General features: G+C 45.6%; 1 pseudogene; it reads right to left on the reverse strand.

Moving 5' to 3' along the window:
• The window catches only part of LOC110503075, a 34,591-nt pseudogene extending 11,987 nt beyond the window's left edge, over positions 1-22,604 (reverse strand).
• Between the last annotated feature and the right edge of the window lie 3,205 nt (positions 22,605-25,809).

Genomic DNA, 25,809 nt, shown 5'->3' on the forward strand with positions numbered 1-25,809 from the left:
TGCATATGGATATATTAATTAATAATTACCTTAGAAAGTGCTGTCCATTTCGTTGTGTTAGGCTTTGAAACAACATCTACAACGACCATGTTTTCCACTCAGTTTCAACCTGTTAATGATCTTCTTTCTTCAAATGTTTAAAGTTTTAAAAAGCAAGATACTGTTCTGATGATATGTTTGATGTGATTTTCCATTAATCTGCATTGATGTCAGTGGTCAGAGGGACAATAGTGCCCCGAGTACCAGACCATTAGCGACCTGATGGTTGTTAGAGAGTTGGGTATGTCCAGAGTGCATAAGAGGAGATTACCATGATTCAACGGTCATGTGAAATTTTACTGTGGTCATGACTCATGACTGCCAGTGTGGCGGTAATATGGTCACCACAACAGCCCTACTCATTGTGTATTTATTATTACGTGTTTTACTTTCTATTATTTCTTTATGTTCTTTCTCTCTGCATTGGGTGGCAGGTAGCCTAGTGTGGTTAGAGCATTGGACTAGTAACCGAAAGGTTGCAAGATCGAATCTCCGAGCTGGCAAGGTAAAAATCTGTCGTTCTGCCCCTGAACAAGGCAGTTAACCCACAGTTCCTAGCCGTCATTTAAAATAAGAATTTGTTCTTAACTGACCTGCCTAGTTAAATAAAGGTTATAAATAAATAAATAAATAAATAAAAACATTAGTAACACACTACGCCGTCATGGATTAAAATCCTGCAGCGTACGCAAAGTCCCCCTGCTCAAGCCAGCGCATGTCCAGGACCGTATGAAGTTTGCCAATGACCATCTGGATGATTCAGAGGAGGAATGGGAGAAGGTCATGTGGTCTGATGAGACAAAAATAGAGCTTTTTGGTCTAAACTCCACTCGCCATGTTTGGAGGAAGAAGAAGGATGAGTACAACCCCAAGAACACCGTCCCAACCGTGAAGCATGGAGGTGGAAACATCATTCTTTGGGGATGCTTTTCTGCAAAGGGGACAGGACGACTGCACCGTATTGAGGGGAGGATGGATGGGGCCATGTATCGCGAGATCTTGGCCAACAACCTCCTTCCCTCAGTAAGAGCATTGAAGATGGGTCGTGGCTGGCCCTTCCAGCATGACAACGACTTGAAACACACAGCCAGGGCAATTAAGGAGTGGCTCCGTAAGAAGCATCTCAACATCCTGGAATGGCCTAGCCAGTCTCCAGACCTGAACCAAATTGAAAATCTTTGGAGAGAGCTGAAAGTCCGTATTGCGCAGCGACAGATCCAAAACCTGAAGGATCTGGAGAAGGTTTGTATGGAGGAGTGGGCCAAAAATCCCTGCTGCAGTGTGTGCAAACCTGGTCAAGAACTACAGGAAACTTATGATCTCTTTAATTGCAAACAAAGGTTTCTGTACCAAATATTAAGTTCTGCTTCTCTGATGTATCAAATACTTATGTCATGCAATAAAATGCAAATTAATTACTTAAAAATCATACAATGTGATTTTCTGGATTTTTGTTTTAGATTCCGTCTCTCACAGTTGAAGTGTCCCTATGATAAAAATTACAGACCTCTCCATGCTTTGTAAGTAGGAAAACCTGCAGAATCAGCAGTGTATCAAATACTTGTATCAAATACTGTATATGCATTGTGACTTTAACTATACATTCATGTACATACTACCTCAATTGGGCCGACCAACCAGTGCTCCCGCACATTGGCTAACCGGGCTATCTGCATTGTGTCCCACCACCCGCCAACCCCTCTTTTACGCTCCCGCTACTGTCTGTTCATCATATATGCATAGTCACTTTAAGCATATCTACGTGTACATACTACCTCAATCAGCCTGACTAACAGGTGTATGTAGCCTCGCTACTGTATATAGCTTGTCTTTTCACAGTTTTATTTCTTTACTTACCTATTGTTCACCTAACACCTTTTTTTGCACTATTGCTTAGAGCCTGTAAGTAAGCATTTCACTCTAAGGTCTACACCTGTTATATTCGGCGCACGTGACAAATAAACTTAACTTAATAACTTGGGACATGTGTGAGTTCCTAAGTAAGTGCCCTATTTTCTGTATGTCGTGTTGTCTTTTCTACTGTAGCATACAGTATGTATGTATGTACGTAGATTATCAGTCAAATGTTTGGACACACTGTCTCATTCAAGGGTTTTTCTTTATTCTTACTATTTTTTACATTGTAGAAAAATAGTGAAGACATCAAAACTATGAAATAACACATATGGAATCATGTAGTAACCAAGTAACCAGCCTCCAGGCTGTGTAAGGGCTATTTGACGAAGAAGGAGAGTGCTGCATCAGATGACCTGGCAACCACAATCCCCTGACCTCAACCCAATTAAGATGGTTTGGGATGAGTTGGACCGCAGAGTGAAGGAAAAGAAGCCAACAAGTGCTCAGGATATGTGGGAACTCCAAGACTGTTGGAAAAGCATTCCAGTTGAAGCTGTGCAATGCTGTCATCAAGGCAAAGGGTGGCTACTTGGAATAATCTCAAATCTCAATACAAAAAACAAACATGGCGATGCGCACAAACTACCCATCGTCAGATGACTTTTGATTTCTTAGAAAGTGTTTTACTCAATTATTTAGATCAATGTTGAGCTCAACCGTGATGTGATGAATTATAAGTAATAATTGCTATTAGCTCATTTATATTGTGGTTTCTATCAGCTGAGTGTTCTCTAAATATGACCGCTTGTGTTAGGTCAATCTTTCCTCAGTTAGCGCTAGGACTAGTGTAGCCTACATTTTCCAGTTTGCATGATTTGTATGCTGTCTCTATTTCTGTGAATGTTTGAACATTGCATCCAAAAATAAACCGGTCACATTCAGGACATACATTTATAAGGACTGTGTTTATTCAAAATGTTTCTGTGGAAAAAAACTGTGGCTAGCTCAAATACTGACTGTTGCGTCAATTGCAACTGGACATTCTAAATAATCTTTCTAATCACACTGGTTTGAGCATAAGCTGCAGGGACCATTGTAGAAATATCACACCCGTTTGTTGGTATGTGTGAAAAGGTTAACAGAACATACAAGTCGAGGATGCAACTAAGTGTGGTCCTTCTTATCGAATTCTCACATTTACTTTCTCAGCCAACAAGAAGAGTAACAAACTGAAAAATCACCAGCCTATTTCAATCTACTATCCTCCATTGTAGAAAAGTTGACCGATTCTATTGGTCAGATTGTTTAGAAAGAAATAGCCTATTCCAAACAGACTCTGACAGTTGTGGGTAGATAGAACCCAAATTCATACAACCAGTAGGCCTAGGCTACATAAAAATCTAAAACTTTAAAAGCTATGAGGCTGATGCAACTGATCAGAAGTTTTAGCTTAAAATAATGATAAACTATTACGACTATTATTACACCCAAGGCCACAAGAGAGTAGGCTACGCCTGAATGTTCGTTCCATAATACAATTAGCAGAAAGCATTGTTGTCAAAAGGGCACAGCACATGGAGTGGTTTCATGTGACAGAGATGAAAATATCCGTTAGAGATGGAGAAAGTGAGGAGATCTAATAGGCTACTTTGAATCAAGGTAAGACATGCCTCGTAATATGCAATAAAACATTCAGGTTTCAAACAATTAAGTATATTTTTTCATGCATAGCCTACTGCCTCCAGCACATTGCAAAGTGATGTGTGACGCGCTGATGAAGCCTGCCTTCCATTGCCATTTGAGATGCTGCAGCAGCAGCTCTAGTGCTGTCAGACAGCTTTTCCACTCAAAGGCTCTGTATCTGTATGCTGTATGCATGTGATAAATAAGATACATAGGAATATACTATAGCCTACACACGCATCAATTTAATTCCACTAAATTATGCAAATTTACCAATAGACTGATAAACATGACCAGTCAAATATATATCCATCGACTGATATTTCCATCAATGAATAGGCTAAAAAGCATTATTTTAATGTTATTTTTTCTTCTTCCAAGACAATTGACAGGTGCTAATTTTATTTATCGGCTTTTCACATTTTCTATAGGCCAAAAGCCAGCTACTACCTGCGAATGGAAACACTGTCACACTTGCACTCTCAGAAATAATGGTTTAGATTTGCTCCTAAAGGGGAACAACCACTCGTCACTGGGGTGGTACCCTGCAAGGTCCTCCTTTGTACTTTTAGTTATAGGTACATAATTGTACCCAAGTTCATACCTCTCTCTCGCTCTCTCTCCTACCTCTCTCTCGCTCTCTCCCCTACCTCTCTCGCTCTCTCTCCTACCTCCCTCCCTCTCTCTCTCTCTCTCCTACCTCCCTCCTACCTCTCTCTCTCTCTCTCTCTCTCCTACCTCTCTCCTACCCCTCTCCTACCTCCCTCCTACCTCTCCCTCTCTCTCTCCTACCTCTACCTCTCTCTCTCCTACCTCTACCTCTCTCTCTCCTACCTCTACCTCTCTCTCTCCTACCTCTACCTGTTATATAAATTTTCATACACATAGCTCATATAAACAAAGACATTCCATCGCAAGAACACATACACCCAGCCATAAGACTGACCCCTCTGTCCTCTTCTTTCACGACCCCCTCTGCTCTCCGGTATCAGATTTCCAGACACACAAATATCTCCTTGTATAAACACACATCTCATCCCCCTCTACTGGCCGGTCCCAAGAGCAAAGGACTTTTGCTGTGCACCAATGGGGCCCGCTCTGGCTAGAGCAAGGCCCGCCTCCAACCCTCCGACCAGTCAGAAGACCGAAACGACAAGACTCCACCTACTTTATTCTATGTATAAAAATGAATGTAACCTTTGTATAAGGTCTCTTTTTCACCTGACTCTTTGCCGAGTTATATGAACTAGATCCGTGCACGTAAAACTGCGGGACAAGATATCTTTGACTCATTAAAACTGTCTTTTGTTACAACTGAAATCCACTCTGTCCAGCGTCCGTGATTTGGTCTCAACTCTCCAGTATTTAAACACTAACAGAACTTGGTAGCGTGAGGATGGTTATTCTTGAATTCGATCTATGATAAGTTAGTGTGAGAGGACGAGACTGATCACGGCTCAAAAAATCAGACGGAAGAGTGAGCCATTCATCTTGCCTCAGGAAATCTGATCGGAGCGCTCTAAATAAGGTGAGCAGAGCCTGTTAAATCGAAATCTGCATATTGTATTATAGCCTAAACCAAATTTTGATCAGAAAGTACTGGGCGTGAGTATGAATCGTTGCCAAATTTTTTTTTTACATAAGAACCTAAGGCATTGATTAAAGATATCTTGTTTTGTATTAAAAAAAAATATATATATATATATATATATATATTTTATTAATTGGCCTATACTCAGTTATTTTAATAGGAATGTGTGAATTGTGATTGACCAATGTGTTAAATTCCTCCAGGGACCCTATTTGTTCTGAAATTTGCATAGAAAACTGTCCTAATTATATATATATATTGGGTTGTGTATAGAGGTGACGTTAAATAGTGGCTGTGTTTTAACACGTAAAGGACACAATTATGGATGTTGGAAATTCAATGAGAATTTCATACGAATGAATGAATGATAGATGAACTGAATCTGCAAGTAAAAATGTCCTATTTTGATACGTTCTGTACTATTGAATAAGGTCTTGTGGAGGTGTGGTTATAGTTGAATGATAGATGAACCGAATCTGCAAGCAAAAATGTCCTATTTTGATACGTTCTGTACTATCGAATAAGGTCTTGTGGAGGTGTGGTTATAGTTGAATGATAGATGAACTGAATCTGCAAGCAAAAATGTCCTATTTTGATACGTTCTGTACTATCGAATAAGGTCTTGTGGAGGTGTGGTTATAGTTGAATGATAGATGAACTAAATCTGCAAGCAAAAATGTCCTATTTTGATACGTTCTGTACTATCGAATAAGGTCTTGTGGAGGTGTGGTTATAGTTGAATGATAGATGAACTGAATCTGCAAGCAAAAATGTCCTATTTTGATACGTTCTGTACTATCGAATAAGGTCTTGTGGAGGTGTGGTTATAGTTGAATGATAGATGAACCGAATCTGCAAGTAAAATCTCCTATTGATACATATAATATTGAATAGGTCTTGTGGAGGTGTGGTTGGATCGAATGAATCTGCATGAAAAATGCCCTATTAAAAAAGCTGTGTATTATTTAATAGGTTATGTAAGAGGTGTAGTCGAGTAGATACAGGATATGTAAGTTTGGCGTTCCACAAGACAGAGATCGGGAATGAGGTGGCTATTGCACATCAAACAAAACATATGAACCAGAGTTGACGTTCCATGATTTTAAGACCGGGGAAATTAAATTGAAAGAAACGTTTGTCGCGGAGTAAACCGCTAGGTTGGGATACGTAACTGGGCTATTATGCGCACGTGCTGATAGACAAAGCTACCTTAGTAGTCGAATGGCCGTGCAACTTTGATTGACAGCAGCCGGGCTAAAACACTGATTTTCGCTTTTTTCATTCCTGTTGATATTGCCTAAAGTTTAAAATTATTCTGACAATTGCTATAGAATCGCTGGAATTTACTGATATAAGTTCATAAAGGAACTTACTGAATTGTTTCTAGAAAGTATTTAAATAAGCCGCCGAGCTTAGTACAGACTTTGTTTGACAGATGCTAAAAGCTACACACTGATTTTTGTTTTTTTTATTCTATCCATATTTTCTAAAGAGATAGAATTATTCTGACAAGTGCTATAGAATCGCTCAAATTTACTGATATAAGTTCATTAAGGAAGTTACTGAATTATTTACAGAAAGTATTTAAATAATTCACTGAACAACTCTTAGTTTTCTAGAAATTCTATCTATCTTTCCTACAGAGCTAGAATTACTCTGAAAATTGTTATAGAACCGCATATATTCACTGATATATTGTTCCAAAAGGAAATCGCCGAATCATTTCTAGAAAATTACCTAAACAAATCGCTGAACAGATTCGAATTACATGCCGGAGAGGCACACACGTAACTGCAACCACATTACTGATCTGTGCGAGGGTGGGGGCGCATGCGAGGAGTCTGAGCTAACACCACAGTACGGGCTGGGTATACAAAGATAGAAATAAACACCACACAAAGGACTGACTAAAACTTAGATAAACGCATTATACACATTATCAGACGACTTAGATAAAATGTCTGCAGCCACCACGCCCAAACAAATGATTGCAGTAGAAACTCAAGACCAAGGGGAGCAGCCAGATAACACTCAGATCGTAGCACAGACTGTCTCTCAGATGATCCAACAGCAGGCAGCCCCACCACCCCATTACCCTCCCCCACAGCGGTATATCCTGCAACAGCAACGGGCTCAACGAGGCCCCTACACTGGACCATACAGAGGGGGAAACTACCAGTGGTATAACTGCAGAATTCCCGGTCACTATGCACGATTATTGCACGAAACCACTCTACCCGCAGCAACAGCAATGGAGAGAAAGAGGACGTGGAGGGGCACAAGGAAGAGGAAGAGGACCCTCTCCTAGACACATGCAGCAGGAGCAGCAAGATTACAACCAACCCTCCCACTTCAACACCTGATCGCCCAGTAAGAATGATGAGGATGCCACTCCTGCCGATGCCCACACTGTCTGAAACCCAAGAAGTGTACTGGCTAAAATGCCTACCCACAGGGCCTGCCACCCCTCACATCCAGTTTAAGTTCAACCAACTGAAAGCTCAAATCTACACTCTGCACCCATATGAGACTCCCCAAGCTGAGATCCATTGCACACTCAATGCAACAGAAACTGATGACTGCCTCTACACTGCAGACTGGGACGAAGACATGATGCACCTGACCCCACCTATCAGCTGTTGTACCATTGTGTGTGGCCCAGAGGGGGTGGCAGCACCGGTCATCCTACGATCAAGGAACCTCCATGCACCCCTGGCCTGGACGGCTGAAGCATCAACAGCCATAGCACTCCTGAAAACAGATCTATCAGCGGCAGCAGCTCTGACTGCACCTGACTACAAGAACAAGTTCCATTTGGATGTTTCTGAAAGGGAAGGATTCACCTCATCCGTCCTATTCCAGAAACAAGAGGGGGAGAGAAGGGTCTTGATGTCCTACTCTTCCAAACTTGACCACATTGAGGTAGGACAGACAACATGCTCCAGATACGTTGCTGCAGTAGCAAAAGCTATTGAAAAAACAGCTCACCTCGTGATGTCACCCTTCAATCAGCCATCATCCCTCAACCAGCATCGGCCCAATTAGCTGAAATCATCGGATTGACGCAGGCCCTCATCAGAGGAAAAGGAAAGACTGTGAATATCTATACAGACTCAGCCTATGCCCATGAAGCAGTCCACACTGATGGACCCAGAACTTTTATGAGAAGCACATGGCCCCACACACGAAGGCAAACTAAAGACCCTCCAAAAGGCCTCGCACATCTGGTGGCACCCTCACATAAAAAATATGACTGACTTATTTTATGACGATGATTTATTTTGTGACGAATGCAATGTTTGTGACAGACACAACCCAAAGAAACCATATCGAACACCAATGGGCTCATACTTAGTACCTAATGCATGTTTTCAGGACATTAGTATAGACTACACCGACATGGGCCCCGACAATTTATCTAAAGGCAAACGCTATCTCCTAGTTATAGTAGATAGGTTCTCCAAATGGGTAGAGGCAATACCAACAAAAGGGGAGGATGCTAGGTCAGTCTTTAAGTGGCTACAAACCAAACTAATACCCAGGTATGGCATCCCAAGACAAATCAAATTTGACAAATGGCTCACATTTCAGTAACTAACACCTGAGACAGGTGGAAGAAAGATTTGGCATAACCCACAGATTTGGATCTGTGTACAGGCCCCAATCCCAAAATCTGGTGGAACGTCAAACTAAAAGCAAAAGCTAAGATAGCTAAAGTATGTGCCTCATGAGATAATGACTGGAAGAGTCATGCCTGGTTCACCAAGGGAGGGAGGTCATATGCCCGCTCTTGATGTACAACAAATTGTAATGTCTAATTATGTGAAAAAACTGACGGTTCTCTCTGCAGCACTCTCTACCCAGGTTCACAAGGTCCAGGAGGGGGAGCTGCCGGGGGACACGCCACTACTGAAGGTAAAAGTTGGTGACTGGGTGAGGGTTAAAGTCCACAAGAGAAAGTGGCTGGAACCCAGGTGGACTGGACCGTACGAAGTGAAGGAGGTTACTTCACACTCAGTCCAGGTCAAAGGTAAATCAGGCGCACCTTGGCACCACCTGACACATTGCACCCTAGCCCCAACTCCTTCCAGAACACTGACTGAAGTCAGAGCTGATTTGAGCGGCCTAAATTCGATTCCAAATGAAGACACTCCTTCCTCAGGTGATGCGGCATCAAACTCCGCCTCCCCTGAATAAGGAGCCTCGCCCAGTTAGAGGGACATTTCTCCCTCCCTGGGTGAGGCTGGGGATATCTGGCCCTTTATTTGTGATATTCTTACTGATATCTGGGGTGTCCCTGGGCACTTTCACATGGTTAATTGAACAACTATTTCACCCTGCCACAACACGTACACCAACCCCTACACATGTCCCTAACTCCGTTCCTGATATCACTCCCTCCAATCACTCCCGTCCCAAACGTAGCACTACACCTACAGACCCACCAGACAAGGTTAGAAGCACCACCCACGAATGCAACCACCACCATTGCTCTATAGTTTTCACGTCTAATAGATGTGAAGAGGGGGATTTGTTATATAAATATTCATACACATAGCTCATATAAACAAAGACATTCCATCGCAAGAACACATACACCCAGCCATAAGACTGACCCCCTCTGTTCTCTTCTTTCACGACCCCCTCTGCTCTCCGGTATCAGATTTCCAGACACACAAATATCTCCTTGTATAAACACACATCTCATCCCCCTCTACTGGCCGGTCCCAAGAGCAAAGGACTTTTGCTGTGCACCAATGGCGCCCGCTCTGGCTAGAGCAAGGCCCGCCTCCAACCCTCCGACCAGTCAGAAGACCGAAACGACAAGACTCCACCTACTTTATTCTATGTATAAAAATGAATGTAACCTTTGTATAAGGTCTATTTTTCACCTGACTCCTTGCCGAGTTATATGAACTAGATCCGTGCACGTAAAACTGCGGGACAAGATATCTTTGACTCATTAAAACTGTCTTTTGTTACAACTGAAATCCACTCTGTCCAGCGTCCGTGATTTGGTCTCAACTCTACAGTATTTAAACACTAACATACCTCTCTCTCTCCTACCTCTACCTCTCTCTCTCCTACCTCTACCTCTCTCTCTCCTACCTCTACCTATCCCTCTACTACCGCGACGTCTCCTACCTCGACCTCTCCTACCTCTCTCTCGCTCCTAAACTCTCTCTCGCTCTCTCTCCTTCCTCTCTCGCTCTCTCTCTGTCCTACCTTGCTCTCTCTCTATCCTACCTCGCTCTCTCTCCTACCTCGCTCTCTCTCTCTCCTACCTCGCTCTCTCTCTCTCCTACCTCTCTCGCTCTCTCTTCTACCTCTCTCGCTCTCTCTCCTACCTCTCTCGCTCTCTCTCCTACCTCTCTCGCTCTCTCTCCTACCTCTCTCGCTCTCTCTCCTACCTCTCTCCCTTCCTCCCTCCCTCTCTCTCCAACCTCTCTCGCTCTCTCCAACCTCTCTCGCTCTCTCCAACCTCTCTCTCGCTCTCTCCAACCTCTCTCTCGCTCTCTCCAACCTCTCTCTCGCTCTCTCCAACCTCTCTCTCGCTCTCTCCAACCTCTCTCGCTCTCTCTCCTACCTCTCTCGCTCTCTCTCCTACCTCTCTCGCTCTCTCTCCTACCTCTCTCTACCTACCTCTCCCTCCCTCACTCCTACCTCCCTCATTCCTACCTCCCTCTCCTCTCTCTTACCTCCCGCTCCTAACTCTACCTCTCTCCTACCTCTCTCGCTCTCTCTCCTACCTCTCTCTCCCTCACTCCTACCTCCCTCACTCCTACCTCCCTCTCCTCTTTTTTCACCTAACTCCTTGCCGAGTTATATGAACTAGATCCGTGCACGTAAAACTGCGGGACAAGATATCTTTGACTCATTAAAACTGTCTTTTGTTACAACTGAAATCCACTCTGTCCAGCGTCCGTGATTTGGTCTCAACTCTCCAGTATTTAAACACTAACATACCTCTCTCTCTCCTACCTCTACCTCTCTCTCTCCTACCTCTCTCTCTCCTACCTCTACCTATCCCTCTACTACCGCGACGTCTCCTACCTCGACCTCTCCTACCTCTCTCTCGCTCCTAACTCTCTCTCGCTCTCTCTCTCCTACCTCTCCCTCTCCCCTACCTCTCTCCTTCCTCTCTCCTACCTCTCTCCTTCCTCTCTCGCTCTCTCTCCTTCCTCTCTCGCTCTCTCTCTATCCTACCTCGCTCTCTCTCTATCCTACCTCGCTCTCTCTCCTACCTCGCTCTCTCTCTCTCCTACCTCGCTCTCTCTCTCTCCTACCTCTCTCGCTCTCTCTTCTACCTCTCTCGCTCTCTCTCCTACCTCTCTCGCTCTCTCTCCTACCTCTCTCGCTCTCTCTCCTACCTCTCTCGCTCTCTCTCCTACCTCTCTCCTACCTCTCTCTCTCCCTTCCTCCCTCCCTCTCTCTCCAACCTCTCTCGCTCTCTCCAACCTCTCTCGCTCTCTCCAACCTCTCTCGCTCTCTCCAACCTCTCTCTCGCTCTCTCCAACCTCTCTCTCGCTCTCTCCAACCTCTCTCTCGCTCTCTCCAACCTCTCTCGCTCTCTCTCCTACCTCTCTCGCTCTCTCTCCTACCTCTCTCGCTCTCTCTCCTACCTCTCTCTACCTACCTCTCCCTCCCTCACTCCTACCTCCCTCATTCCTACCTCCCTCCCCTCTCTCTTACCTCCCGCTCCTAACTCTACCTCTCTCCTACCTCTCTCGCTCTCTCTCCTACCTCTCTCTCCCTCACTCCTACCTCCCTCTCCTCTCTCTTACCTCCCGCTCCTAACTCTACCTCTCTCCTACCTCTCTCGCTCTCTCTCTCCTACCTCTCTCTCTCTTTCTCCTACCTCTCTCGCTCTCTCTCCTACCTCTCTCTCCTACCTCTCTCTCTCTCTCTCTCTCCAACCTCTCTCTCTCTCTCCAACCTCTCTCTCTCTCCTACCTCCCTCTCTCTCTCCTACCTCCCTCTCTCGCTCTCTCTCCTACCTCTCTCTCTCTCTCCTACCTCTCTCGCTCTCTCTCCTACCTCTCTCGCTCTCTCTCCTACCTCTCTCGCTCTCTCTCCTACCTCTACCTCCCTCTCTCTCTCCTACCTCTCTCGCTCTCTCTCCTACCTCTCTCGCTCTCTCTCCTACCGCTCTCGCTCTCTCTCCTACCTCTACCTCTCTCTCTCTCTCCTACCTCCCTCTCTCTCTCCTACCTCCCTCTCTCTCATACCTCCCTCTCTCTCCTACCTCCCTCTCTCTCTCCTACCTCCCTCTCTCTCCTACCTCCCTCTCTCTCCTACCTCCCTCTCTCTCCTACCTCCCTCTCTCTCTCCTACCTCCCTCTCTCTCTCCTACCTCCCTCTCTCTCTCCTACCTCCCTCTCTCTCTCCTACCTCCCTCTCTCTCTCCTACCTCCCTCTCTCTCTCCTACCTCCCTCTCTCTCTCCTACCTCCCTCTCTCTCTCCTACCTCCCTCTCTCTCTCTCTCCTTCCTCCCTCGCTCTCTCTCTCCTTCCTCCCTCGCTCTCTCTCTCCTTCCTCCCTCGCTCTCTCTCTCTCCTTCCTCCCTCGCTCTCTCTCTCTCTCTCCTCCCTCTCTCTCTCCCCTGTCTCGCTCTCTCTCTCTCTCTCTCTCTCTCCTGTCCCGCTCTCTCTCTCTCTCTCTCTCTCTCTCCTGTCTCGCTCTCTCTCTCTCTCTCTCCTGTCTCACTCTCTCTCTCCTGTCTCGTTCTCTCTCTCTCTCTCTCTCCTGTCTCGCTCTCTCTCTCTCTCTCCTGTCTCGCTCTCTCTCTCTCTCTCCTGTCTCGCTCTCTCTCTCTCTCGCCTGTCTCGCTCTCTCTCTCTCTCTCCTGTCTCGCTCTCTCTCTCTCTCTCTCTCTCTCTCTCCTGTCTCACTCTCTCTCTCTCTCTCGTCTCGCTCTCTCTCTCTCTCTCCTGTCTCGCTCTCTCTGTCCTGTCTCTCTCTCTCTCTCTCGCTCTCTCTCCTACCACTCTCGCCCTCTCTCCTACCTCCCTCTTTCTCTCTCCTACCTCCCTCTCTCTCTCCTACCTCTCTCCCTCTATCCTACCTCTCTCCCTCTCTCCTACCTCTCTCCCTCTCTCCTACCTCCCTCGCTCTCTCCTACCTCCCTCGCTCTCTCCTTCCTTCCTGCCTCGCTCTCTCTCTCTCCTTCCTCCCTCGCTCTCTCTCTCTCCTCCCTCGCTCTCTCTCTCTCCTCCCTCGCTCTCTCTCTCTCCTCCCTCGCTCTCTCTCTCTCCTGTCTCACTCTCTCTCTCCTGTCTCGCTCTCTCTCTCCTGTCTCGCTCTCTCTCTCTCTCTCTCCTGTCTCGCTCTCTCTCTCTCTCTCTCCTGTCTCGCTCTCTCTCTCTCTCTCTCCTGTCTCGCTCTCTCTCTCTCTCTCTCCTGTCTCGCTCTCTCTCTCTCTCTCTCCTGTCTCGCTCTCTCTCTCTCTCTCTCCTGTCTCGCTCTCTCTCTCTCTCTCTCCTGTCTCGCTCTCTCTCCTGTCTTGCTCTCTCTCCTGTCTTGCTCTATCTCTCTCTCTCCTGTCTCGCTCTTTCTCTCCTGTCTCGCTCTCTCTCTCTCTCTCCTGTCTCGCTCTCTCTCTCTCTCTCTCTCTCTCTCTCTCCTGTCTCACTCTCTCTCTCTCGCTCTCTCCTGTCTCACTCTCTCTCTCTCTCCTGTCTCGCTCTCTCTCTCTCTCTCTCCTGTCTCGCTCTCTCTCTCTCTCTCTCTCCTGTCTCTCTCCTGTCTCGCTCTCTCTCTCTCTCTCTCTCTCCTGTCTCGCTCTCTCTCTCACTCTCTCTCTCCTGTCTCGCTCTCTCTCTCTCTCTCCTGTCTCGCTCTCTCTCTCCTGTCTCGCTCTTTCTCTCTCTCTCTCTCTCCTGTCTCGCTCTCTCTCTCTCTCCTGTCTCGCTCTCTCTCTCTCTCCTGTCTCGCTCTCTCTCTCTCTCCTGTCTCGCTCTCTCTCTCCTGTCTCGCTCTTTCTCTCTCTCTCTCTCTCCTGTCTCGCTCTCTCTCTCTCTCCTGTCTCGCTCTCTCTCTCTCTCCTGTCTCGCTCTCTCTCTCTCTCCTGTCTCGCTCTCTCTCTCTCTCCTGTCTCGCTCTCTCTCTCTCTCCTGTCTCGCTCTCTCTCTCTCTCTCCTGTCTCGCTCTCTCTCCTGTCTCGCTCTCTCTCCTGTCTCGCTCTCTCTCTCTCTCCTGTCTCGCTTTCTCTCTCTCTCTCTCTCTCTCTCTCCTGTCTCGCTCTCTCCTGTCTCGCTCTCTCCTGTCTCGCTCTCTCTCCTGTCTCGCTCTCTCTCTCTCTCCTGTCTCGCTCTCTCTCTCGCTCTCTCTCTCTCCTGTCTCGCTCTCTCTCTCTCTCTCTCTCTTGTCTCGCTCTCTCTCTCTCTCTCGTCTCGCTCTCTCTCTCTCTCTCGTCTCGCTCTCTCTCTCTCTCTCCTGTGTCGCTCTCTCTCTCTCTCTCTCCTGTCTCGCTCTCTCTCTCTCTCTCTCCTGTCTCGCTCTCTCTCTCTCCTGTCTCGCTCTCTCTCTCTCTCTCTCCTGTCTCGCTCTCTCTCTCTCTCTCTCTCTCTCTCTCTCTCTCTCCTGTCTCGCTCTCTCTCCTGTCTTGCTCTATCTCTCTCTCTCCTGTCTCGCTCTTTCTCTCTCTCTCTCTCCTGTCTCGCTCTCTCTCTCTCTCCTGTCTCGCTCTCTCTCTCTCTCTCTCTCTCTCCTGTCTCACTCTCTCTCTCTCGCTCTCTCCTGTCTCACTCTCTCTCTCTCTCCTGTCTCGCTCTCTCTCTCTCTCTCTCCTGTCTCGCTCTCTCTCTCTCTCTCTCTCTCCCCTGTCTCGCTCTCTCTCTCTCTCTCTCCTGTCTCGCTCTCTCTCTCTCTCTCTCTCTCCTGTCTCGCTCTCTCTCTCACTCTCTCTCTCCTGTCTCGCTCTCTCTCTCTCTCTCCTGTCTCGCTCTCTCTCTCTCTCTCCTGTCTCGCTCTTTCTCTCTCTCTCTCTCTCCTGTCTCGCTCTCTCTCCTGTCTCGCTCTCTCTCTCTCTCCTGTCTCGCTCTCTCTCTCTCTCCTGTCTCGCTCTCTCTCTCTCCTGTCTCGCTCTCTCTCTCTCTCTCCTGTCTCGCTCTCTCTCCTGTCTCGCTCTCTCTCTCTCTCCTGTCTCGCTTTCTCTCTCTCTCTCTCTCTCTCTCCTGTCTCGCTCTCTCCTGTCTCGCTCTCTCCTGTCTCGCTCTCTCCTGTCTCGCTCTCTCCTGTCTCGCTCTCTCCTGTCTCGCTCTCTCTCCTGTCTCGCTCTCTCTCTCTCTCCTGTCTCGCTCTCTCTCTCGCTCTCTCTCTCTCCTGTCTCGCTCTCTCTCTCTCTCTCTCTCTTGTCTCGCTCTCTCTCTCTCTCTCGTCTCGCTCTCTCTCTCTCTCTCTCTCCTGTCTCGCTCTCTCTGTCCTGTCTCTCTCTCTCTCTCTCCTACCTGTCTCGCTGTCTCTACCGCTCCTAACTCTACCGCTCCTGACTACCTCTCTCCTACCTCTCTCGCTCTCTCTCCTACCTCTCTCGCTCTCTCTCCTACCTCTCTCGCTCTCTCCTACCTCTCTCGCTCTCTCCTACCTCTCTCGCTCTCTCTCCTACCTCTCTCGCTCTCCTACCTCTACCTCTCCTACCTCTACCCCTTCTACCTCTACCTCTCCTACCTCTACCCCTTCTCTCTCTCTGCATTTCTCGCACCTCTCTCTCGCACCTCTCTCCTACCTCTACCTCTCTCTCTCCTACCCCTCTCTCTCTCTCCTACCTCTACCTCTCTCTCTCCAACCCCTCTCTCTCTCTCTCTATCCAACCTCTCTCTCTCTCTCTCCAACCTCTCTCTCTCTCTCTCCAACCTCTCTCTCTCCTACCTCTACCTCTCTCTCTCCAACCTCTCTCTCTCTCCAACCTCTCTCTCTCTCTCTCTCCAACCTCTCTCTCTCTTGTCTCGCTCTCTCTCTCTCTCTCGTCTCGCTCTCTCTCTCTCTCTCTCTCCTGTCTCGCTCTCTCTGTCCTGTCTCTCTCTCTCTCTCTCCTACCTGTCTCGCTGTCTCTACCGCTCCTAACTCTACCGCTCCTGACTACCTCTCTCCTACCTCTCTCGCTCTCTCTCCTACCTCTCTCGCTCTCTCTCCTACCTCTCTCGCTCTCTCCTACCTCTCTCGCTCTCTCCTACCTCTCTCGCTCTCTCTCCTACCTCTCTCGCTCTCCTACCTCTACCTCTCCTACCTCTACCCCTTCTACCTCTACCTCTCCTACCTCTACCCCTTCTCTCTCTCTGCATTTCTCGCACCTCTCTCTCGCACCTCTCTCCTACCTCTACCTCTCTCTCTCCTACCCCTCTCTCTCTCTCCTACCTCTACCTCTCTCTCTCCAACCCCTCTCTCTCTCTCTCTATCCAACCTCTCTCTCTCTCTCTCCAACCTCTCTCTCTCTCTCTCCAACCTCTCTCTCTCCTACCTCTACCTCTCTCTCTCCAACCTCTCTCTCTCTCCAACCTCTCTCTCTCTCTCTCTCCAACCTCTCTCTCTCTCTCTCCAACCTCTCTCTCTCTCTCTCCAACCTCTCTCTCTCTCTCTCCAACCTCTCTCTCTCTCTCTCCAACCTCTCTCTCTCTCCAACCTCTCTCTCTCTCCAACCTCTCTCTCTCTCTCCAACCTCTCTCTCTCTCCAACCTCTCTCTCTCTCTCCAACCTCTCTCTCTCTCTCCAACCCCTCTCTCTCTCTCTCTCCAACCTCTCTCTCTCTCTCTCCAACCCTTCTCTCTCTCTCTCTCTCTCTCTCTCCAACCTCTCTCTCTCTCTCCAACCTCTCTCTCTCTCTCTCCAACCTCTCTCTCTCTCTCCAACCTCTCTCTCTCTCTCCAACCTCTCTCTCTCTCTCCAACTCTCTCTCTCTCCAACTCTCTCTCTCTCCAACCTCTCTCCTACCTCTCTACCTACCTCTACCTCTCCTACCTCTACCTCTCCTACCTCTACTACCTCTACCCCTTCTACCTCTACCCCTTCTACCTCTACCCCTTCTACCTCTACCCCTTCTACCTCTACCTCTCTCCTACCTCTACCGCTCTCTCTCTCTATCTCTCCTACCTCTCTCTCTCCCTCTCTCTCTCTCTCCAACCTCTCTCTCTCTCCAACCTCTCTCTCTCTCCAACCTCTAACTCAATCTCTTTCCTATATCTTGCTCATTCTCCTACCTCTCTCCTTCCTATCTCTACCTCCCTCGACCTCTCCTACCTACCTCCTACCTCTCTCCTAACTACCTCCTACCTCTCTCCTAACTAACCCACTCTACCTACTTCTCCCTCCCTCACTCCTACCTATCTCACTCTTACCTCCCGCTCCTCTCTCTTACCTCCCGCTCCTCTCTCTTCCCTCTCGCTCGCTCTCTCTCTCCTACCTGTCTCGCTCACTCTCTCTCACCGAAGTCAAGGGGTAGCAGGTAACCTAGTGGTTAGAGTATTGGACTAGAAACCGAAAGGTTGCTGGATCGAATCCCCGAGCTGACAAGGTGAAAATCTATTATTCTGCACCCGAGCTAGGCACTGTTCCCCAGGCGCCGATGACTTAGATGTTGATTAGTGTATTTTTTCAAATTATTTGGTCACATGATTCTATTTAGTATAGTTTTATTGAAAAAGGTTAACTTTTAAAATGTTTTACCATTTTAAATTATGAAATTCATTGAGGATGGTCCTCCCCTTCCTCCTCTGAAGAGCCTCCACCGGTGAACACACATTTCGTATTCGCATTACTAAGCAATTCCAACCCTAATGACTATATTGTATTTTTATTGAGCATTTGGGAATCTACTACTTAATAGCTACGAAAAAGTGTCATGCTTCCGACTGGCAGCTTTAATGTCACCGGTCAGGAGAAGGTAGAGCGGGCTGTGTGAGGAAAACGGCACGTGAACGGCAGGAGCACGGCTGCCGCTTGATAAAGCAGAATATCGAGGGCGTCCTTTGAATGGGGCAAAAAAGCTCTGTAAAGAAAAAGCTTTTTAATGTAGAACTGGTGCAAGCTGAGGATGCAGCGTTGTCTTTCCCCCTTCAGGGCCGATTCACCCATTAAAATCTGATGCATCTTTTACACCTTACGCTGTATGGGTTGGTTGAGCCCAGTGATGTAGTGGTAAAAAAAATAAAAGTGAGTAAAGTATACTGAACAAAAATATAAAAACAACATGTAAAGTGTTGGTCCCAAGTTTCATGAGTTGAAGTAAAAGATCACAGAAATTTTCCAGATGCACAAAAGGCAGGTTTGAAAAATATACATCTGCTCTGCATTTTAGCTATTGATGTGATGTTTGGCGGTGCCTAATCAGTCAGTTCTGTACCTGCTTGGCTGAGTGGCAGTGTGGGTGGAATGAGCGAGCTCACCTGGCAACCAGAGCGTGAAACACATGAGGAATTCAAACTCAGCAGTCTGCCTGGAAATTAATTCGTAAGACCAATACATTATTTATACTAATATTTTTCAGAGTAACATATTTGATCATTTTCTGTTCCTCGCATTTGAAATTCAAGTACTTTTTATTGTACCAACTTGAGAAAATGTCTTATTTTCAAATTATTCCAGTACATCAGAGTGCCAAATTCAAGTACTTCAAGCACCTTGTTCGAACCCCGTCTAAGGGACGTAGTAATGATGTCAGTGGTATCAGTCGTACTACCTTGGCCTTGCTCCTCTTCATCGTTGGGGAAGAGATAATCCAGAGAGTCCTTGGGGGACTCGCCATCCTTCTCCTCCTGTTGATAGACCTCATCACATCACCCATCATTTACAAAATCAACACAAACACAGGATATCATTTGTGAAGCATGTGTGTGAGCAGCTGTAGGGGCAGCTTCATTAAATCGGCCATGTTGGAGAATGCATAACTCTTCAACATATACTGAAACGTTACAATGAATGTGGCAGATATTCTGAAAAACAGAGCAATTTTTATTCTAATCGTCTCAAGATGGGTGGACAAAAACCTAAACCATTGTTATTTTTCAGTTACGTTTTGAACTAATAACAAGAACACTTGGGGATAATGGAACACCCATATACAGTTGAAGTCGGAAGTTTACATATACCTTAACCAAATACATTTAAACTCAGTTTCACAATTTCTCACATTTAATCCTAGTAAAAATTCCCTGTCTTAGGTCAGTTAGGATCACCACTTTATTTTAAGAATGTGAAATGTCAGAGTAATTAGAGAGAATGACTTACTTCTGCAAAAATGTTAATTGTTTAACTTGGGTCAAACATTTTGGGTAGCCTTCCACAAGCTTCCCACAACAAGTTGGGTGAATTTTGGCCCATTCCTACTGACAGAGCTGGTATAACCGAGTCAGGTTTGTAGGCCTCCTTGCTTACACTTGCTTTTTCAGATCTGCCCACAAATTTGTTTATGGGATTGAGGTCAAGGCTTTGTGATGGCCACTCAAATACATTGACATTGTTGTCCTTCAGCAATTTTGCCACAACTTCGGAAGTATGCTTGGGGTCATTGTCCATTTAGAAGACCCATTTGAGACCAAGCTTTAACTTCTTGACTAACGTCTTGAGATGTTGCTTCAATATATCCACATAATTTTCCTACCTTATGATGACATCTATATGTGAAGTGCACCAGTCCCTCCTGCAGCAAAGCACCCCCACAACATGATGCTGCCACCCCGTGCTTCAAGGTTGGGATGGTGTTCTTCAGCTTGCAAGCCTCCCCCTTTATCCTCCAAACATAACAATGGTCATTATGACCAAACAGTTCCATTGCTGTTTCATCAGACCAGAGGATATTTCTCCAAAAAGTACGATCTTTGACCCAATGTGCAGGCTTTTTTAATGGCGGTTTTGGAGCAGTGGCTTCTTCCTTGCTGAGTGGCCTTTCAGGTTATGTTGATATAGGACTCGTTTTACTGTGGATATAGATACCTTTGTACCCGTTTCCTCCAGCATCTTCACAAGGTCCTTTGCTGTTGATCTGCGATTGATTTGCACTTTTCGCACCAAAGTTCGTTCATCTCTAGGAGACAGAACGCGTCTCCTTCCTGAGCGGTCTGACAGCTGCGTGGTCCCATGGTGTTTATACTTGCGTGCTATTGTTTGTACAGATGAACGTGGTACTTCAGGCATTTGGAAATTGCTCCCAAGGATGACCCAGACTTGTGGAGGTCTGCAATTTTTTTTCTGAGGTCTTGGCTGATTTCTTTTGATTTTCCCATGATGTCAAGCAGAGAGGCACTGAGTTTGAAGGTAAGCCTTGACATACATCCACAGGTACACTCCAATTGACTCAAATTATGTCAATTAGCCTATCAGAAGCCTCTAAAGCCATGACATCATTTTCTGGAATTGTCCGAGCTGTTTAAAGGCAGTCAACTTATTGTATGTAAACTTCTGACGCACTGGAATTGTGATTCAGTGAATTATAAGTGAGAATCATTCTGTAAACAATTGTTGGAAAAGTGTATGTAAACTTCCAAGTGTATGTAAACTTCCAACTTCAACTGTATATTAAAAATATATATTTGCCAGGTAACCTCTTCATAGAACTTAAAATGGAAAAGATGATAGCCGGGCGAAGGCTGTGGTCCCAGATAGGTATAATCTGGAAAGGTTCCTGCCGAGTTAAGCAGCAGCCTTGCGTGGGCTTTTACAGCTTCAGTGAGTGACTCAGGAGAAAGTCAAGGATTCATTTAATGTGATGAAATGTTCAGAATCTTGCAGATAGACATTATGGCCTATTCTATAGATTTAAATATATATCGGTTCTGGAAAATGCACTTCTCTCTGGACGTTTTAACAGAATGCATAAATGCAGGGTTGTTTTCATTTGGCATTGAATGGAAGAAAACGGACTGAAACGGGGAGGGACTACAGCTCATTTTCCCTTGCAAAGCGTTTTAAAATGCTTTAAAAATGTTCTGTGACCCAGGGGGATTCATTCTAACCACTGGATCAATGAGGCCCTGACCAGTCCCTTTCCAGGGGACTGACGTGACAGCTGAGTAAATCTCACTCTTCAGAGAAAAGCTATTGCATACAGAATCAGATAAAAAAAAGTTGCGTGTGTTCTATTATTCATGATAATCTAATTTGAAACTGATCTGATGTTATAGATAAAATGCAGACAAAAGTCACAAGAAAATCACAGAGACCAAATCAATGAATGACCCATTTGGCCCTAAAGCATTGCTTTACCATAGGCAGGGTGAGAAAAATTACATTTTAAAGCACCCCGTTACAGTGGAGATCTGCAATATAGGCATTTAGAAAAGCAGTACATGCTTGCTTAAACAAAAAATACCCAATCTTTATGGTGAAAATATTTATAAGCATATTGAGGGGAGAAAACAGAAAAGCTAGTTCACCATAACCTGTGATGAAATGTGATAAAATGTGATAAAGGTTACACTTCAAACCCCCAATAGCGTGGGTGTATGTGTGTGTATATATATGTGTAAACGTTTGTACGCGCATCTACGCATTTCTTAGACACTTACGATTAGACACGATGTGAGAGGATTTCTCGTCGTACTTCTTGAGCTGGTTCATGAACTCCAGGTGCTTCTTCTCCTCCTCCAGCTGAGCCACGCTTCAATCGCACTTCTGCAGTTTCTGATGGGTGTTGGCCAGCTCGTCCCTGAGCCACTGGTTCTCCTGGCATAGCCGACGCACCTGGGTTCGCAACTTCTGCTTCTCAGACTCCACTGCGTTCAGATGGTTGGACAGGACCATCGTCACCTGAGAAGAGGGAATTATATTTTAAAATCAGACCACTGCACAATAGTAGCTGTCCATGGTTATCTTTAGTCCTAGTTCTTCCTGGTTCTTCAGATGGAGAAATAGCATAAGAGGAGTAAGAGAACAAGGGAATGGCAGAGAGGTAGGTGGTAAGGGAGAGAGAGAGCCTTGTGAAACAGAGACACTAAGACAACTAGCTGTGGTTAGGGTGAATCATCGGGATTGTTTTCCTAAGCTTGATCTAATTTAAAATAAGAAAGTTGCTGTGAAATATAAATACCCTCAGAAGTGGAAGACTCATATTAGCAACTAGTTTTCAAAAAACCTGGTCCAAGATCTGTTATACAGTCTTGCCAACAGTCATTGTCACTCCAAACAAAGTTCGCAAGACAGCACTAAACAAATATGGAACCAAGCTACTCAGACCCTCCCACAGGCTTACGTACATGTGCTTCTCCCAGGCCCAGCTCAATCATCTCCACAAACTTGCGCAGCAGGCTGGACTTCGCTTGCACCAGGTTGGCCTCCTCATCTTTCTTCAGGCACTTGATGGTTCTCCAGCAGGCTGTGCAGGAATGAGTTGTGCTCATTCTTCAGCGCCTCCAGGCCCTGGATCACCAGCTTGGTGTTGGAGATGATCTCTTCCTGGGACAGCTTCTCCAGCTTCTCTTCCCTCGGGTACACCATCATGAACATTGTCAAGTCTACCTTAGGCAGACCTGATGGGAAAGGAAGGTGGAAACAGAGGAGGACAAGGGTGGGTTAATGTCTTGGAACAGAGATGTAAAGATAGGGTTGCAAAGATCCCATGTTTTACATTTGGAGGATTCCCGGAATCAGAAGTTAGGTAGAGAGAGGCCCAATCAATGTCATGTGAAATGACATTTCAATGAAAAACTATTCATCCCAGAGGGGCAAGTATTGCAGGGAATATTAGAAGACATGGAACAATATTTCTAACAAAACAGTCGTGGCCAAAAGCTTTGAGAATGACACAAATCTACATTTTTACAAAGTCTGCTGACTCAGTTTGTATGATGGCAATTTGCATATACTACAGAATGTTATGAATTGCAATTAATTGCAAAGTCCCTCTTTGCCATGCAAATGAACTGAATCCCCAAAAAACATTTCCACTGTATTTCAGCCCTGCCACAAAAGGACCAGCTGACATCATGTCAGTGATTCTCTCGTTAACACAGGTGTGCGCGTGTTGACGAGGACAAGGCTGGAGATCACCCTGTTATGCTGATTGAGTTTGAATAACAGACTGGAAGCTTCAAAAGGAGGGTGGTGCTTGGAATCATTGTTCTTCCTCTGTCAACTATGGTTACCTGGAAGGAAACACGTGCCGTCATCATTGCTTTGCACAAAAAGGGCTTCACAGGCAAGGATATTGCTGCCAATAAGATTGGCCGAAATCTTAAATCTAACCTAAATCAACCATTTATCGGATCATCAAGAACTTCAAGGAGAGCGGTTCAATTGTTGTGAAGAAGGCTTCAGGGTGCCCAAGAAAGTCCAGCAAGCGCCAGGACCATCTCCTAAAGTTGATTCAGCTGCGGGATTGGGGCACCACCAGTACAGAGCTTGCTCAGGAATGGCAGCAGGTAGGTGTGAGTGCATCTGCATGCACAGTGGGGCGAAGACTTTTGGAGGATGGCCTGGTGTCAAGAAGGGTAGCAAAGAAGCCACTTCCCTCCAGGAAAAACATCAGGGACAGACTGATATTCTGCAAAAGGCACAGGGATTGGACTGCTGAGGACTGGGGTAAAGTCATTTTAGATTTTTATAGAAATGTATTTGAATTTGGCGCTCTGCATTTTCCCTGGCTATTGGCCATGTGGGACGCAAGCGTCCCGCCTACCCCAGAGAGGTTAACTTGGGTCAAACGTTTCAGGTAGCCTTTCACAAGCTTCCCACATTAAGTTGGGTGAATTTTAGCCCATTCCTCCTGACAGAGCTGGTGTAACTGAGTCAGGTTTGTAGGCCTCCTTGCTCGCACACGCTTTTTCAGTTCTACCCACAAATGTTCTATAGGATTGAGGTCAGGGCTTTGTGATGGCCACTCCAATACCTTGACTTTGTTGTCCTTAAACCATTTTGCCACAACTTTGGAAGTATGCTTGGAGTCATTGTCCATTTAGAAGACCCATTTGCTTTAAGACCCACCAAGCTTTAATTAACTTCCTGACTGATGTCTTGATGTTGCTTCAATATATCCACATCATTGTCCTACCTCATGAAGCCATCGATATTGTGAAGAGCACCAGTCCCTCCTGCAGCAAAGCACCACAACATGATGCTGCCACCCCCGTGCTTCACCGTTGGGATGGTGTTCTTCGACTTGCAAGCCTCCCCCTTTTTTCTCCAATAATAACAATGGTCATTATGGCCAAACAGTTCTATATTTGTTTCATCAGACATTTCTGCAAAAAGTACGATCTTTGTCCCCATGTGCAGTTGCAAACCGTAGTCTGGCTTTTTTATGGCGGTTTTCCCATGAGGTCAAGCAAAGAGGCACTGAGTTTGAAGGTAGGCCTTGAATTACATCCACAGGTACACCTCCAATTAACTCATTGTCAATTAGCCATCAGAAGCTTATAAAGCCATGACATCATTTTCTAGAATTTTCCAAGCTGTTTAAAGGCAGTCAACGTAGTGTATGTAAACTTCTGACCCATTGGAATTGTTAGGGGGATTTTCACATCTACAGTAGCTGGGCTATTAAACTACCATTTTGTAAATAAATTGATATATGAAGAGTCTATTGTCCTGCTAATAGCCCATTATGGAAACATTGTTTGCATGATGGGCTACACCTGCTACAGTCCACTTGTGAAAAAAAATAATCTAAATGACTCCTGCTGTCTATCACCACTGTGAATAAAAACACAGCATCTAAAGTGGTACAAATATATTATTGAATTCGATTATTTTTAAAGAAGCTTGTTACATTCTTCATTGCAACCACAATGTCACAAATAATTGAACACACACACACACGAGCAGATGAACATGGTAAAAACATTCAAAGCATTTTTCGTTAGGGCAAATCTGGTCTGTGAGAATCTAAGGGGCTTTAATATAATTAAATGCAGGGTTAATAATAGTTGGATAACAGATCAGCTCTCATGAACTCATTAAGAGGCGGCTTCTATCTTCAATATAATCACTAATTCAGAAGGTTAAACCCATAGGTTTTAGGCCTGCAGCAGGTTATGGGAAAATGCATTTCAATTCATAAACCATCGGTATACTGAAAATCTCTTACCAACTATATTGGGAAGGCCATTCTTGAACATGGGGTGAGACATTCTTATTGATTTGTAAATAAATCCAGTTTGTTATTTAGAATTATTAACTTCTGTTTTTCGTGGGAGAGAAACCAAAAGCCCACTGTGCCTATTTTTCAAAAATCGTCAGTCCACATGTCAAGTGAAATTCCCCCATTGTATTTAGTTCTCTCCAGAACCACCGACAGATTTTTTTGTTGCCTGGCGCATGACTCTAGTACCAGAGAACAGACTCTCAGACTGAAAATTCCTTCATTAATTGCTACAGTTTAGACAACCGATAGATCAGCGTTCTAACTCCCCCTTGCGTTAGTGGTAGCATTCTGTCATTACTCCACACTAACGGTTGCGACATAAACTCATAAACTTCCTTTTAAAAGGAAGAACCACTAATGTTTTAATTGACTGATTTCCTTATATGAACCATAACTCCATTTTTAACATTGTTGCGTTTATTTTTGTATTTTCAGTGATATGGTAATAAAGTTTTATATCTTCCTAAATCGGAGGGTGGTTTTAACCATCCAGACTTAATTGTATTAACTCGCTAACCAAGGCTTTTACTTGTGACATATGGTTAAATGCACTAAAGAGGAACAATGGCT

The sequence above is a fragment of the Oncorhynchus mykiss genome, chromosome 23, assembly GCF_013265735.2.
Source record: "Oncorhynchus mykiss isolate Arlee chromosome 23, USDA_OmykA_1.1, whole genome shotgun sequence".
NCBI lineage: Eukaryota > Metazoa > Chordata > Actinopteri > Salmoniformes > Salmonidae > Oncorhynchus > Oncorhynchus mykiss.